The sequence below is a fragment of the Leguminivora glycinivorella genome, chromosome 3 (assembly GCF_023078275.1).
Source record: "Leguminivora glycinivorella isolate SPB_JAAS2020 chromosome 3, LegGlyc_1.1, whole genome shotgun sequence".
Taxonomy (NCBI): Eukaryota; Metazoa; Arthropoda; class Insecta; order Lepidoptera; family Tortricidae; genus Leguminivora; species Leguminivora glycinivorella.
This window is the reverse complement of record NC_062973.1, coordinates 7254577-7268996: the sequence shown is the minus strand read 5'-3', so window position 1 is coordinate 7268996 and position 14420 is coordinate 7254577. Positions and strand designations below refer to the sequence as shown.

General features: G+C 34.1%; 1 long non-coding RNA gene across 2 annotated transcripts; it reads left to right on the top strand.

Annotated features, from left to right (window-relative positions):
* Positions 1-392: 392 nt before the first annotated feature.
* LOC125224723 lies at positions 393-13981 on the top strand. Of its 2 annotated transcripts, none has more exons than XR_007176909.1 (5): positions 393-521; positions 629-774; positions 1004-1279; positions 1973-2169; positions 2970-4051. It is a non-coding gene; the product is annotated as an uncharacterized LOC125224723 (long non-coding RNA). The 2 variants fall into 2 exon arrangements; XR_007176908.1 differs by lacking the exons at positions 629-774; positions 1004-1279; positions 1973-2169; positions 2970-4051 and adding exons at positions 11512-11592; positions 11821-12090; positions 12780-12978; positions 13680-13981 and having other exon boundaries at positions 431-521.
* The last annotated feature ends 439 nt before the right edge of the window (positions 13982-14420 follow it).

The window sequence follows — 14420 nt, the reverse complement described above, 5'->3', positions numbered from 1 at the left end:
CTCAATGAAACTCCACAGAATATATTTATATGAATCATGGATGTTTCCCTTGTATACAAGCATGTTTTTATCCATTCCAATAGGCATATCGTCGCTTAGCACCCATAGCACAAAATTTGATAGGTTTGGGGCTAAGTTGAACTGTGTAAGATGTCCCCAACATTTATTTATTTATTTCATATTTATATAAAAAAGCATTAAGATTGAATGTAAACGTCAAATCACTGTCTCTATTTTATTATTCTACAATTCGTTCCACATAGCCTGCAGAGCCCCATTCATACTGGATAAATTTTAGTCGCATCCGGTCCGTCAAATGTCTTATGATCTATAGAGCCCTTTTGATTTTTCTATGGCAACATTTGCTATGCTGACGTCATTGCCAGTGACGTGTCACTACTGTCAGTCAGACAGAAATAAAAGGAAAATGGATGCCGTTCAGACGTACACGCATTATTTGGAACTGAAAATTACGTAATTTATCGACCTGCTGGCTTGTATTTGTTATAAATCATAAAAAAGTGAGTAATACATTAACTAAGTAATGATATATGTTGTTAGTAATGTGGTAAATACAACACAAAATGTGTATAACGAATGTAATAAATAAATGCTTGTTTGGTTTTAGATTATGGAAAACATCATGAACAATAATGAAACAAACCGAACCTTTAGCTACAATAATAAAATGACCCCATGACGCCAGTGGAACTACGTGGTTTTCTTTCGTGATGATTTGATGATGTCTCAATGGAATTGAGCCAAGTTTTCGCCGTAAGTAATAACCTATTTAACTATTCGAAATTTAACTTGTCCATCACAAAGCAGTTTATAGTTTAGTTTAACCCTTGACTTGCTAAAATAGTAAAATGTTTTCCAATAGAGAGATTGTCTAATTCCTATAGCGCACTACAATAACATCCTAATTCTGGTCTTAGAGATGGAGAGTATTAGTAAGCCTCCAACTCCCTATTTCTTATGTCCGCCTATTTACATGTTTCAGGTATTGGGTGCTAGATGCCCCTTGGAGTTAAGCCCCAATGCCACTATACTACCTTACCAGTAAAGTTATGTGTGGGTGTTGTAGTCCTAAGACACCCCGGAGGTACAAAGGGCCTTCACAAACTCACGCCACGCCTTCCTATCTTCAGCAACCCTCGTGACCTCGCTCCACCAGCTCAAACCTGCCAGTCGCAGCTCATTTTTCGACGGACCGCTTCCATGAGTAGACAAGGCACCGACGATCACGGCTTGCATCACCTGTACTGCTTCGTAATATGTAAGTTACACTTTTAATGTCTAATGATTCTGTAATCTGTTAACTAATCTCACCTAGTGTTAATAAAATTATTTGTATGCCTTGAATTATAAGGTACGGGTCGAACCGCGACCCATTGACCTTGAGAACTGTCATCTGATATTTGCCAGTTGCTTTTGAGTGAAGAAAATCATCGTGAGGAAACCAGACTAATTTCAATAAGACCTATTGAAAATTAGTGCCTACGCCAAATCCTGGAATTAGCTGTCAAGCAGACTCCATGCTTCCATGAGCCTTGGCAAATGCTGGAATAATACGGAATAGTACTGGAATAACCAAGCAATGTTGGTTTTAAGCAAAAATTGTATAAATGAAGAATGTAAGCATTACCGAATGTCAATAATAAGAATCATGCTTAGTTTGTAATCAAGTAGGCCTGTACAAAAATGCCCCTTCAATTTTTATTTATTTATTTACCTTTTATGTTGTTGTTAAGTCAATTATTTCAATTTGGTTTGACTAAACTTTATTTCGATAATAGTTTAGTATGATAAAATTTGAAATTCATCCCGTAATTAAAGTAGACCCTAATTAATAAAATGATCAAATACCTATTTAGTTATAAAATCTCTACCAATCTTATTCTTATAACTTATGCTTATAACTAGGACTTATTTCCTACTTAATTAATAAATATTTTCTTAAATTTTCCAGAGCATGCTGAACAATACTGCCATTATACTAGGATCAACGTCCTGCCCCTTCCCCGGCTGTGTACAAATTGGAACTCCATTTGCATGCCCCTTTGACTGAGCAATGTGTGTATGTGCTCGAAACACATTCACTTGCAACAGAATGACTCCCAGGCTGACCTGGCTCAGCTCCTGTATGTCTGTTCTACATAGACAATGGTAAAATGCTTTATTTATTTATTTATTATTCTTTGATTTACTCTAGGGTAAATAATATTATTTGCTCTTATTCCTGATTCTAGAGGTAATAATAGCAAGTCTACTACAGACTGACTCCATTTGTTCATCCAAACTATTATACTGTGCACTATATTTGGCACAAACACTACTACTAAGTCTAAAATCTTAAGTCTAGCTTATTTATCTACATTCATAAGTACTTAATCTATGCTAACCTGCTCCATCCACTGATATCTGGTTCAAAAAAATCAAAACACAGACAGACGGATAATCTGACAAATTAAGTCATAAATATAGGAAACCTATGATCAACTTCCTCACTCTATTTTATAGTATACTAGAATTAGTATAATCACAATCTACTGATAAATATTTTAAAAAGCTTGCTCTTGGCAATTATGCTTTCCTATTGTAACCTTGGGTTATATTGTAGACTACTTCAGAGATAATATTATGTTTACAAGCTACATGCTACCTAAAGAGCTGAAATTTTATGAACTCATTAAGTGGGATGACAATACAATATTATAATATCATCAAGCTGATTTTCATGAAGATGACTGACAAACAATGCAATTCATTATACGACTTGTTGACCTGTATGTACAATACAATATAACAATATCATTGAGCTGATTTGATGAAGATGTCTGACAAACAATGCAATTCATTATATGACTTGTTGACCTATATGTATAAGTAAGGAATGTACATCCAATAGTGGAATTGCATTCTAAATGTTTTAACTGAAATGTATTTACCCTTCATTTTTGTTCCAGGTTTCAATGAAAGAGTGAAAATTCTTCTCCATGTACAATCACTTCCAACGCCTACACTGACTACACCAAATATGATCATCACTCAACGTGTCTCACATCAAGATACTTTTCAAAAGTCATCGAGAAGAGGAACATAATATCTTTTCCCATGGTTTCCTGAATAATCCTAACTAAAAGTTACTTCTCTATTCTATTTTTCCTGCATGGAGTGGCGCTTATCCGTCTAATGGAAACGAAATGAACATATATGCTCTGGGTTTTTTTTGTTTTTGTGCACCTTTTCAATATTACTAATAAAGCATTTTGTGGATGTTTCATTTACCACCTTCCTTCATAATTTTGCTAGCGTGTGATTCACCGTATCCCTAATTATTAAATGCAATAGCTACTGCAATCTGTTCACTGATGGGAATCATTTCATGTTAACACAGCTCTGAATACTATCTTATATAATGACTCAGACTGACTGTCAATAAAAATATTCCTAGCTATAAGCTTGCCTGAGATTAATGAATGGTGTGCCTAACTCCTTACTTGAGTACTTAAGAACTATGCTTAAATTCTAGATTGTATGTTCTTGACATTCTTGTCAATAAGCTACTTGAATGTTTGTCTCTTTCAAGTAATTATAATTTGTTCACACTTCAGTGGAAGACAACTAATCCTTAGTTGTTAGTAAGTATGAAACGTGCTAATTGCTACTCGTTTCCCTATGATTATGAATACCATTACTTATTCTATTGTTAATTTTATTTAAAAATAAATCAAAATCAAATCAATGAGTCGCCCTGTTGACAACATAAGATTATTGTCAGTATAATCACAGCTAAAATAAATATTTCACAGCTTAACGCTTGTCTAGATCAATCATCATTTTATTTCCTAGTTCTTCTCTAGCTGATAACAGCTTATCACTAATCAGTTGATAACACGGAAAAGGGGCGAGAAGATAGTGAGGTAAGAGTGAACATGATATTGTCTTGCTGTCAAAGTGACATCTACCATGATATGCGACACTGTTGACACATGAAGAATAGATTTTGACAAAATGTACTTAATCAAGTCTGTGTATCGCATACTGTCATTAATTTAACTTATTCTGTTTCTTAAAAGAACTTGCCAATACTAGCAACTTGTACATGACATATATACATACTACATGCCAAATCTAGTTAGAAATCAATTCCTACAGAGGCCCATAGAGCAAAGTACCTAAAATACTAGCAATATTTCCTTGCTTATTTCTACTTAATTTAGTGATACTGGCAGATATATTATAACCAACAGAACGGAAAATCTTGATTCACTAAACAGTAAAAGTTTCCCTTAACATAAAACATGTACAGCGTTTTAATATTAAATTATTTTGATGTATCTAAGTATTTATAATCTTCCATGATATCGTTTTAAAGGACCCTCGACACAAAATTACCACAAGACAGTCGATCTGTGCGTAATTGCTTTCAGTAACGACTAGTTTGTTTTAGTACAAAACTTTCCCAGTAGATAAATATAACCGATACCATTGAGGTTTTATTTTTGCTATAATCTCTTCATTATCGCAACAGAATAAATATTAGCTAGAAAACGAATAACTTTTCTAAATTTGCCATTCCAATTGAATTGTTTCATTGACAGCTGGTTTGACATTTTTACAATAGCCTCAAATACTTTCTTCTATCCCCGGTGTCCCTAGTCGATGACAGTTTTCTGCACGTGTTATCTCTTATCAGTCTGTACGCACGTTGTTGATCGATAATTATGTTATTGTTTACATACAATACCATGTGCACACGCGATTCCAATTATCGTATAAAGCCGCGTCCTAAGTTCGTAACGGGTAACGTTTATAAGTTTATGCTAGAAGTACAAACTGTCATTAGTTCTTTCGAAAGTGAAATAAAAATCTAATTAGATAAGTGATAAGCCTACAATGGTTTTAAAATTACACAGCTATGTCTAAAGTGAGTGAACTGTGTGCTAAGTGCAAAGTTTCTGTTTCAATATCGGATTGTGACTTTGTTTAAAAATCCAGGTTAGTGACCTTAAACTTACAAAACATACTTCAAAATGAAACGTATCTTAGAAAACTATCAATAGCTTGATTGCCCCTTAGACTATTACGCAGTGGTTAATAAAGATAGACGAATGATACAAAAATAAAATAAAGTTTCAGCATGAAGGATAGCAAGTTCCTAACAAGGATATCTCATTCACAGCAACACTTTGTGACAACATGTCACTTGAATATGCTAACAATTGGACATATTTAGGGTCTATTACATCCTGCGTCACGGACTAACACTTTATAACACCCCGCTACCCCTTAATTAATTCACCCTTTATTAACCTAACACTACCTAACTTAAGTCCAAATTGTTAGCCCTAATTAAAACAATACACTATTAAAAATTGGCCATTAAAACAAATACTGTGATCGTCTAGTAAGTGGAAGGACCCCGTAGTTGTGCGTAGCAATCCAGATTCTTTTTACCTTTAGGAACTTGCTATTAGGGTTAAATTTAAGTTGATAAAACTAAGGCAGTAATATATTCACTTGAGGTATAATAAGCAGAGTGAACGACATTTGTGAAAGAATTTAGTGCGTTGAAATAAGAGTGTGAGAGATAGGTAAAATTGAGTAAGGAATATAAATACAGGAAATATATTAAAAATATATACAAGACATTATTTAAAATGGGGTTAATTGTTTCCGACCCACGAGTCCCTTATACGTAGGAATAATAGGTGTATAATATAATATAGCCTATTATAAGGACCTCGCTCGAGCATATGGACAAACCAGGTTGCTGGTTCAATTTATGTTTTATCAAACATTGAACAAATGGGATCCTTAGAACAAAAGTAAGCTGATGTAAAGTGTCTTTGCACTACTTAAAAATGTACTACCATAGTAGTAGATATCAAATAATTAGTCAAGGACCATTTAATCCCGGTATAATTTTATATGTTTTGGGATGTTTCTGCAACCAAGTCCTCTACCGTCAGGATGGAAACTGCTCTGCCTACCCCTGGTCTATCAAGGAAACAGAATATCTATTTTGATACCCATTATTGGGCCTATTCATTGACCTTCTTTTGATACTAAGACAAATACTTCATTGAACTAGCCTTTCGAACGACAAATCCCTAGACTCACACGCCATCCCATATATATATATTTTGGTTCGGCCATAGCCATCGAAGGTTGTCCAAGATCACAAAATATAAATTCTATATGCGTGCAATTTCCCACGTTCCGAGTATAGTGGTCCATTGCTTGACATCGTGTTTCACTAGTCAATGCTAGAATTGTTTGATCTCCCAGACAACGATATCGTTAACCATATTATGAAAATGGAATGATGATTCCAAAGTCTGCCAATCTCGAGGCCAGTGTCAATGATTCAACTTTTGTGAACAATCTTATTTTTATATCAATGATTCTCCTTGATAGCGACAGGATCCTAACATCCATAGATGTCCTATGCCTCCCTAGTATTTAGTATTAGTATTAATTCCCACAAGTTATCCTTTAACTCTAATAAAGTTTACATGTTATGAACAATAAATAAAGTTATTAATCCTACTTTCATTGATATAGCAAAATTATCTTACTTAAGGATGAGACAATAGTATGAAAATCCTTCTAATCACCCAAAGAGATTCTAGCTAATAGAATGTGTATGTACATAAAGTAAATATGTGTAATATTTTATGTATCTATTTGTTATATATAGTAGTCATATTAGAGATACTCAGATCCGAATTTTAATTAATAATATTCCAAATTAACCGTTAGTGTTAATTGTATGTAATAAATAAATTGAAATTTGAACGACTTTAAATAATTACCACATAAATATAACATTCATGAATATCTTGTTCATATGAAATGAATAAGTACCACTATTTAAAATTATCACCTTCAAAAAATAGCACTAATCTAAAATTACAACTATAAACACATTCAAAATAAACAATTTGGACACTTACTTGTAGTCTTCTAGTCTACTTTACCAAGATACCTTCTCGCCAGTCTCCAACCTCTCAATCTTGTATCTCAAGTCCGCTTCCTACTTAAACTCCTGATGTGTTCCTTCAACGATTCCTAGTAACGATACTTGCCTACCTATCCCTCAGATGTGAACACCTCAACGTTCCCTCGCCGAATGATCCCTCTGACGCTGCGCTCTGAGTTTTATTGTCCCGATTTTAACGCATGCGCTGTGTTGTTTTATGGCAAATAGTGCCTGATTGTGCCAGTTGTGCCTAAAACGCCTATTGTGCCGGTTTTGCCTATTGTGCCTAAAACGCCTATTGTGCCGATTTTGCCTATTGTGCCTAAAACGCCTATTGTGCCGGTTTTAATTCCGAGAATTTCTATTTTTAATTTGTTGGAATTCCATTTCGTATGTAAGTTGTTTTCGTTTTATTTATTTGCAATTTTTAAGTTTTTATCTCTGTATGCATTTGTTTCTAAGCATAATTATTATAGTTATATCTTATGATTTGAACCGAGGACTGTGTGGTCCGTTACAACACGCCATCCCATATATATATTTTGGTTCGGCCATAGCCATCGAAGGTTGTCCAAGATCACAAAATATAAATTCTATATGCGTGCAATTTCCCACGTTCCGAGTATAGTGGTCCATTGCTTGACATCGTGTTTCACTAGTCAATGCTAGAATTGTTTGGTCTCCCAGACAACGTTATCGTTAACCATATTATGAAAATGGAATGATGATTCCAAAGTCTGCCAATCTCGAGGCCAGTGTCAATGATTCAACTTTTGTGAACAATCTTATTTTTATATCAATGATTCTCCTTGATAGCGACAGGATCCTAACATCCATAGATGTCCTATGCCTCCCTAGTATTTAGTATTAGTATTAATTCCCACAAGTTATCCTTTAACTCTAATAAAGTTTACATGTTATGAACAATAAATAAAGTTATTAATCCTACTTTCATTGATATAGCAAAATTATCTTACTTAAGGATGAGACAATAGTATGAAAATCCTTCTAATCACCCAAAGAGATTCTAGCTAATAGAATGTGTATGTACATAAAGTAAATATGTGTAATATTTTATGTATCTATTTTGTTACATATAGTAGTCATATTAGAGATACTCAGATCCGAATTTTAATTAATAATATTCCAAATTAACCGTTAGTGTTAATTGTATGTAATAAATAAATTGAAATTTGAACGACTTTAAATAATTACCACATAAATATAACATTCATGAATATCTTGTTCATATGAAATGAATAAGTACCACTATTTAAAATTTCACCTTCAGAAAATAGCACTAATCTAAAATTACAAATATAAACACATTCAAAATAAACAATTTGGACACTTACTTGTAGTCTTCAAGTCTACTTTACCAAGATACCTTCTCGCCAGTCTCCAACCTCTCAATCTTGTATCTCAAATCCGCTTCCTACTTAAACTCCTGATGTGTTCCTTCAACGATTCCTAGTCGAATGCCTACCTAACCCTCAGATGTGAACACCTCAACGTTCCCTCGCCGAATGAATCCCTCTGACGCTGCGCTCTGAGTTTTATTGTCCCGATTTTAACGCATGCGCTGTGTTGTTTTATGGCAAATAGTGCCTGATTGTGCCAGTTGTGCCTAAAACGCCTATTGTGCCGGTTTTGCCTATTGTGCCTAAAACGCCTATTGTGCCGATTTTGCCTATTGTGCCTAAAACGCCTATTGTGCCGGTTTTAATTCCGAGAATTTCTATTTTTAATTTGTTGGAATTCCATTTCGTATGTAAGTTGTTTTCGTTTTATTTATTTGCAATTTTTAAGTTTTTATCTCTGTATGCATTTGTTTCTAAGCATAATTATTATAGTTATATCTTATGATTTGAACCGAGGACTGTGTGGTCCGTTACATCTGCCCCTTTTATTTTCGTTTGATTCAAAATAACATTTTGTGTTAAACGAAAATAACCAATAAAATAATTCAGTTATTGAAATTTTCAATTTCCCATTTTCATAGTTGTGGTGAATAAAAATGACCAATACTCAAAAGAACCTCACTGATCCAGCACGAATTATGAACTTAATAGTTACCCAGACACATGAGTCAAATTGCCATCAGCCAGAATTTTCATTCCAGTAAAAGCATTTGGTTGTGAATCAAATGTACCCTAATGGTAAAATCCTTGCATCCTCATATGGGTAGTTAGTCACATTGTCCGACAGGTAACCCGCTATCTCCATTGTCCAGATATTATGAACTTACAAAGATCTCTTCACTAGAAAGAAAAAGCCTTTCTATTCTCAGGTAGCCACTGACAACTGTTCTCCCCATAGTTCAAGGAACCAGTCCACAACTCAATACTAATCAATAATTTTCCTCCTTTCTCGGCATAATGTCCTATGTATAATTATAAGAGTAATCAGACAATCAATGTTTTAATCAAATCAACAATTTTATAAATATGATTCCATGTTAAGTCACATTTTTTTTTTATATATGCCAGACAAAATTATCTGATTTATCCCATAAAGACACAGGGTGTGTGTTTAGTTCGTTTGTTAGCGGCATGTAGAGTATGTTGTTACCAAAAGAATGTATCTGTAAAAGGTATAAATTATTTATCCTAACACCTAACTCTCGTGGTAACAAGTTTGTGTAACCCTTTCCCCATTCTAAAATTCCAATAACTGCCGTCACTATTACCAGACTTGCAAACATGAGGAAACCCTTCATATCTTCAAACGACTCTTCATCCATTCATCTAGCTATACCTCTCTTCTTTCTATTATGCGAATCTCATTTATACTACTCGTTCAGATTTCATCCTTCCTCATACGCTCAATTTTACTGTTTCTGACATACCTGCAAGTCCACTTAGATAATGACAGTAAAAATAATATATAATATCATAATTAAAAAGCTCTCCCTTTTTCTTGTTGCTATTTAAATTTTTCAAATTGATCAGAAATTAAAAATAATAAACATAGGTACTTATATCGTAAGTACAGGGACTATGTTATTTTTTACTTTATGAATCACCTTATGCAATCACGTCTTACATTTAACTTTCGCATTAACCCTATACAAACGGCACGCAAAACTGCAAAATATTGTATGTGATGCCAATTACCGTTAAGTATTAATTACTTACATTTTGTTAACCTATAGTTCAAGACGCAAAGTTAAATTATGGAAGATGATACTGCTAAGAATTATCCTTTTGTAAGTAGGAAAAATAATACAAGTACCTAACTTGTTACGCCTAGCTGCTCTGATAACATCTTCTAACTCTATGACATAACTATCTTCTAGTATTATCGTTACAAACATACACACATACCTACATACTGAACTATCATTAGCTTAATAAACCTATCGAACGCGCATGTGACACTGTTTGAGTTGCAGGCGTCCATAGGTTACGGTACCCGCTTTACATCAGACGGGCCGCACGCCTGTTTGCCACCGACGCAGTATATAAAAAAGATGAAAGACACATGAGTGAAAGTTTTCAAACATGACGAAATATGAGACTTGGTTGCACATAATATTGTACATGTACTATTTTTCTGAATAAACGATTGCAACGATTGTTGCATTGTTACACAACGATGGTAGTATAGCTACCGTACCGTACATCGAAATCTACAGATCCAACTGAAATCTTACTTTGTAAACGATTGAACAAGAATTACGTTTCGAACAGTATGCAAGCGAAACCGCGGGCAAAAGCTAGTAAATCCTGTACTACTACGCATTACCTATTTATCTCATTTTATAACTAATATGGTTCTACGATCCGTTATTTAGCAAAACATAGAAAGTTTGAAATTCGTTGTTCTTCAACTGACCTTTTAATTTGTCATAGTATACTAGCAGTCTAAACAAAGTTTTACTATAATAATATTTTTCTCCTCAATGAAACTCCACAGAATATATTTATATGAATCATGGATGTTTCCCTTGTATACAAGCATGCTTTTATCCATTCAAATAGGCATACCGTCGCTTAGCATCCATAGCACAAAATTTGATAGGTTTGGGGCTAAGTTGAACTGTGTAAGATGTCCCCAATATTTATTTATTTATTTCATATTTATATAAGAAAAAGCATTAAGATTGAATGTAAACGTCAAATTACTGTCTCTATTTTATTATTCTACAATTCGTTCCACATAGTCTGCAGAGCCCCATTCATACTGGATAAATTTTAGTCGCATCCGGTCCGTCAAATGTCTTATGATCTATAGAGCCCTTTTGATTTTTCTATGGCAACATTTGCTATGCTGACGTCATTGCCACGTCATTACTGTCAGTCAGACGGAGATAAAAAATGGCTGCCGTTCAGACGTGCACGCATCATTTGGAACCGAAAATTACGTAAATTATTGACCTGCTGGCTTGTATTTGTTATAAATCATAAAAAAGTGAGTAATACATTAACTAAGTAATGATATATGTTGTTAGTAATGTGATAAATACAACACAAAATGTGTATAACGAATGTAATAAATAAATGATTGTTTGCTTTTAGCCTGTGACGCCAGTGGAACTACGTGGTTTTCTTTCGTGATGATTTGATGATACCTCAATGGAATTGAGCCAAGTTTTCGCCGTAAGTAATAATGTATTTAACTATTCGAAATTTAACTTGTCCATCACAAAGCAGATTATAGTTTAGTTAACCTTGACTTGCTAAAATAATAAAATGTTTTCCAATAGAGAGATTGTCTAATTCCTATAGCGCACTACAATAACATCCTAATTCTGGTCTTAGAGATGGGGAATTTTTAGTAAGCCTACAACTTCCTATTTCTTATGTCCGCCTATTTACATGTTTCAGGTATTGGGTGCTGGATGCCCCTTGGAGTTAAGCCCCAGTGCCACTATACTACCTTACCAGTTATGTGTGGGTGTTGTAGTCCTAAGACACCCCAGAGATGCAAAGGACCTTCACAAACTCACGCCACGCCTTCCTATCTTCAGCAACCCTCGTGACCTCGCTCCACCAGCTCAAACCTGCCACTCACAGCTCCTTTTCGACGGACCGCTTCCATGAGTAGACAAGGCACCGACGATCACGGCTTGCATCACCTGTACTGCTATGTAATATGTAAGTTACACTTTTAATGTCTAATGATCCTGTAATCTGTTAACTAATCTCACCTAGTGTTAATAAAATTATTTGTATGCCTTGAATTATAAGGTACGGGTTCGAACCACGACCCATTGTCCTTGAGAACTGTCATCTGATATTTGCCCGTTGCTTTTGAGTGAAGGAAATCATCGTGAGGAAACCAGACTAATTTCAATAAGACCTATTGAAAATTAGTGCCTACGCCAAATCCTGGAATTGGCTGTCAAGCAGACTCCATGCTTCCATGAGTCGTGGCAAACACAAGTTAAATGAATTTTAAAGTATGACCAAGCAGTGTTGGTTTTAAGCAAAAATTGTATAAATGAAGAATGTAAGCATTACTGAATGTCAATAATAAGAATCATGCTTAGTTTGTAATCAAGTAGGCCTGTACAAAAATGCCCCTTCAATTTTTATTTATTTATTTACCTTTTATGTTGTTGTTAAGTCAATTATTTCTCTTTGGTTTGACTAAACTTTATTTCGATAATAGTTTAGTATGATAAAATTTGAAATTCATCCCGTAATTAAAGTAGACCCTAATTAATAAAATGATCAAATACCTATTTAGTTATAAAATCTCTGTCAATCTTATTCTTATAACTTATGCTTATAACTAGGCTTATTTCCTACTTAATTAATAAATATTTTCTTAAATTTTCCAGAGTATGCTAAGCATCGCTGCCATTATACTAGGATCAACGTCCTGCCCCTTCCCCGGCTATGTACAAATTGGAACTCCATGCCCCTGCATGCCCCTTTGACTGAGCAACATGTGTGTGCTCGAAACACATTCAATTGCAACAAAATGACTCCCAGGCTGACCTGGCTCAGCTCTTGTATGTCTGATCTACATAGACAATGGTAAAATATTTTATTTATTTATTTTTTATTCTTTGGTTTACTCTAAGGTAAATTAAATTATTTGCTCTTATTCCTGATTCTAGAGGTAATAATAGCAAGTCTACTACAGACTGACTCCATTCGTTCATTCAAACTATTATACTGTGCACTATATTTGACACAAACACTACTACTAAGTCTAAAATCTTAAGTCTAGCTTATCTACCTAACCAGTCAAATTGATCTATGCTAACTTACTGCATCCACTGATAACTGGTTCAAAAAAATCAAAACACAGACAGACGGATAATCTGACAAATTAAGTCATAAATATAGGAAACCTATGATCAACTTCCTCACTCTATTTTATAGTATACTAGAATTAGTGTAATCACAATCTACTGATAAATATTTTAAATAGCTTGCTCTTGGCAATTATGCTTTCCTATTGTAACCTTGGGTTATATTGTAGACTACTTCAGAGGTAATAACAGGCTACAAGTTACCTATTGAACTGAAATTTTATAAACTCATTAAATGGGATGACAGTACAATATTACAATATCATTAACAACCGAATTCATGAAGATGTCTGACAAACAATGCAATTCATTATATGACTTGTTGACCTGTATGTATAAAAAAAGGAATGCACATCCAATAGTGGAATTGCATTCTAAATGTTTTAACTGAAATGTATTTACCCTTCATTTTTGTTCCAGGTTTCAATGAAAGAGTGAAAATTCTTCTCCATGTACAATCAGTTCCAACGCCTACACTGACTACACCAAATATGATCATCACTCAACGTGTCTCACATCAAGATACTTTTCAAAAGTCATCGAGAAGAGGAACATAATATCTTTTCCCATGGTTTCCTGAATAATCCTAACTAAAAGTTACTTCTCTATTCTATTTTTCCTGCATGGAGTGGCGCTTATCCGTCTAATGGAAACGAAATGAACATATATGCTCTGGGTTTTTTTGTTTTTGTGCACCTTTTCAATATTACTAATAAAGCATTTTGTGGATGTTTCATTTACCACCTTCCTTCATAATTTTGCTAGTGTGTGATTCACCATATCCCTAATTATTAAATGCAATAGCTACTGCAATCTGTTCACTGGTGGGAATCATTTCATGTTAACACAGCTCTGAATACTATCTTATATAATGACTCAGACTGACTGTCAATAAAATATTCCTAGCTATAAGCTTGCCTGAGATTAATGAATGGTGTGCCTAACTCCTTACTTGAGTACTTAAGAACTATGCTTAAATTCTAGATTGTATGTTCTTGACATTCTTGTCAATAAGCTACTTGAATGTTTGTCTCTTTCAAGTAATTATAATTTGTTCACACTTCAGTGGAAGACAACTAATCCTTAGTTGTTAGTAAGTATGAGACGTGCTAATTGCTACTCGTTTCCCTATGATTATGAATACCATTACTTATTCTATTG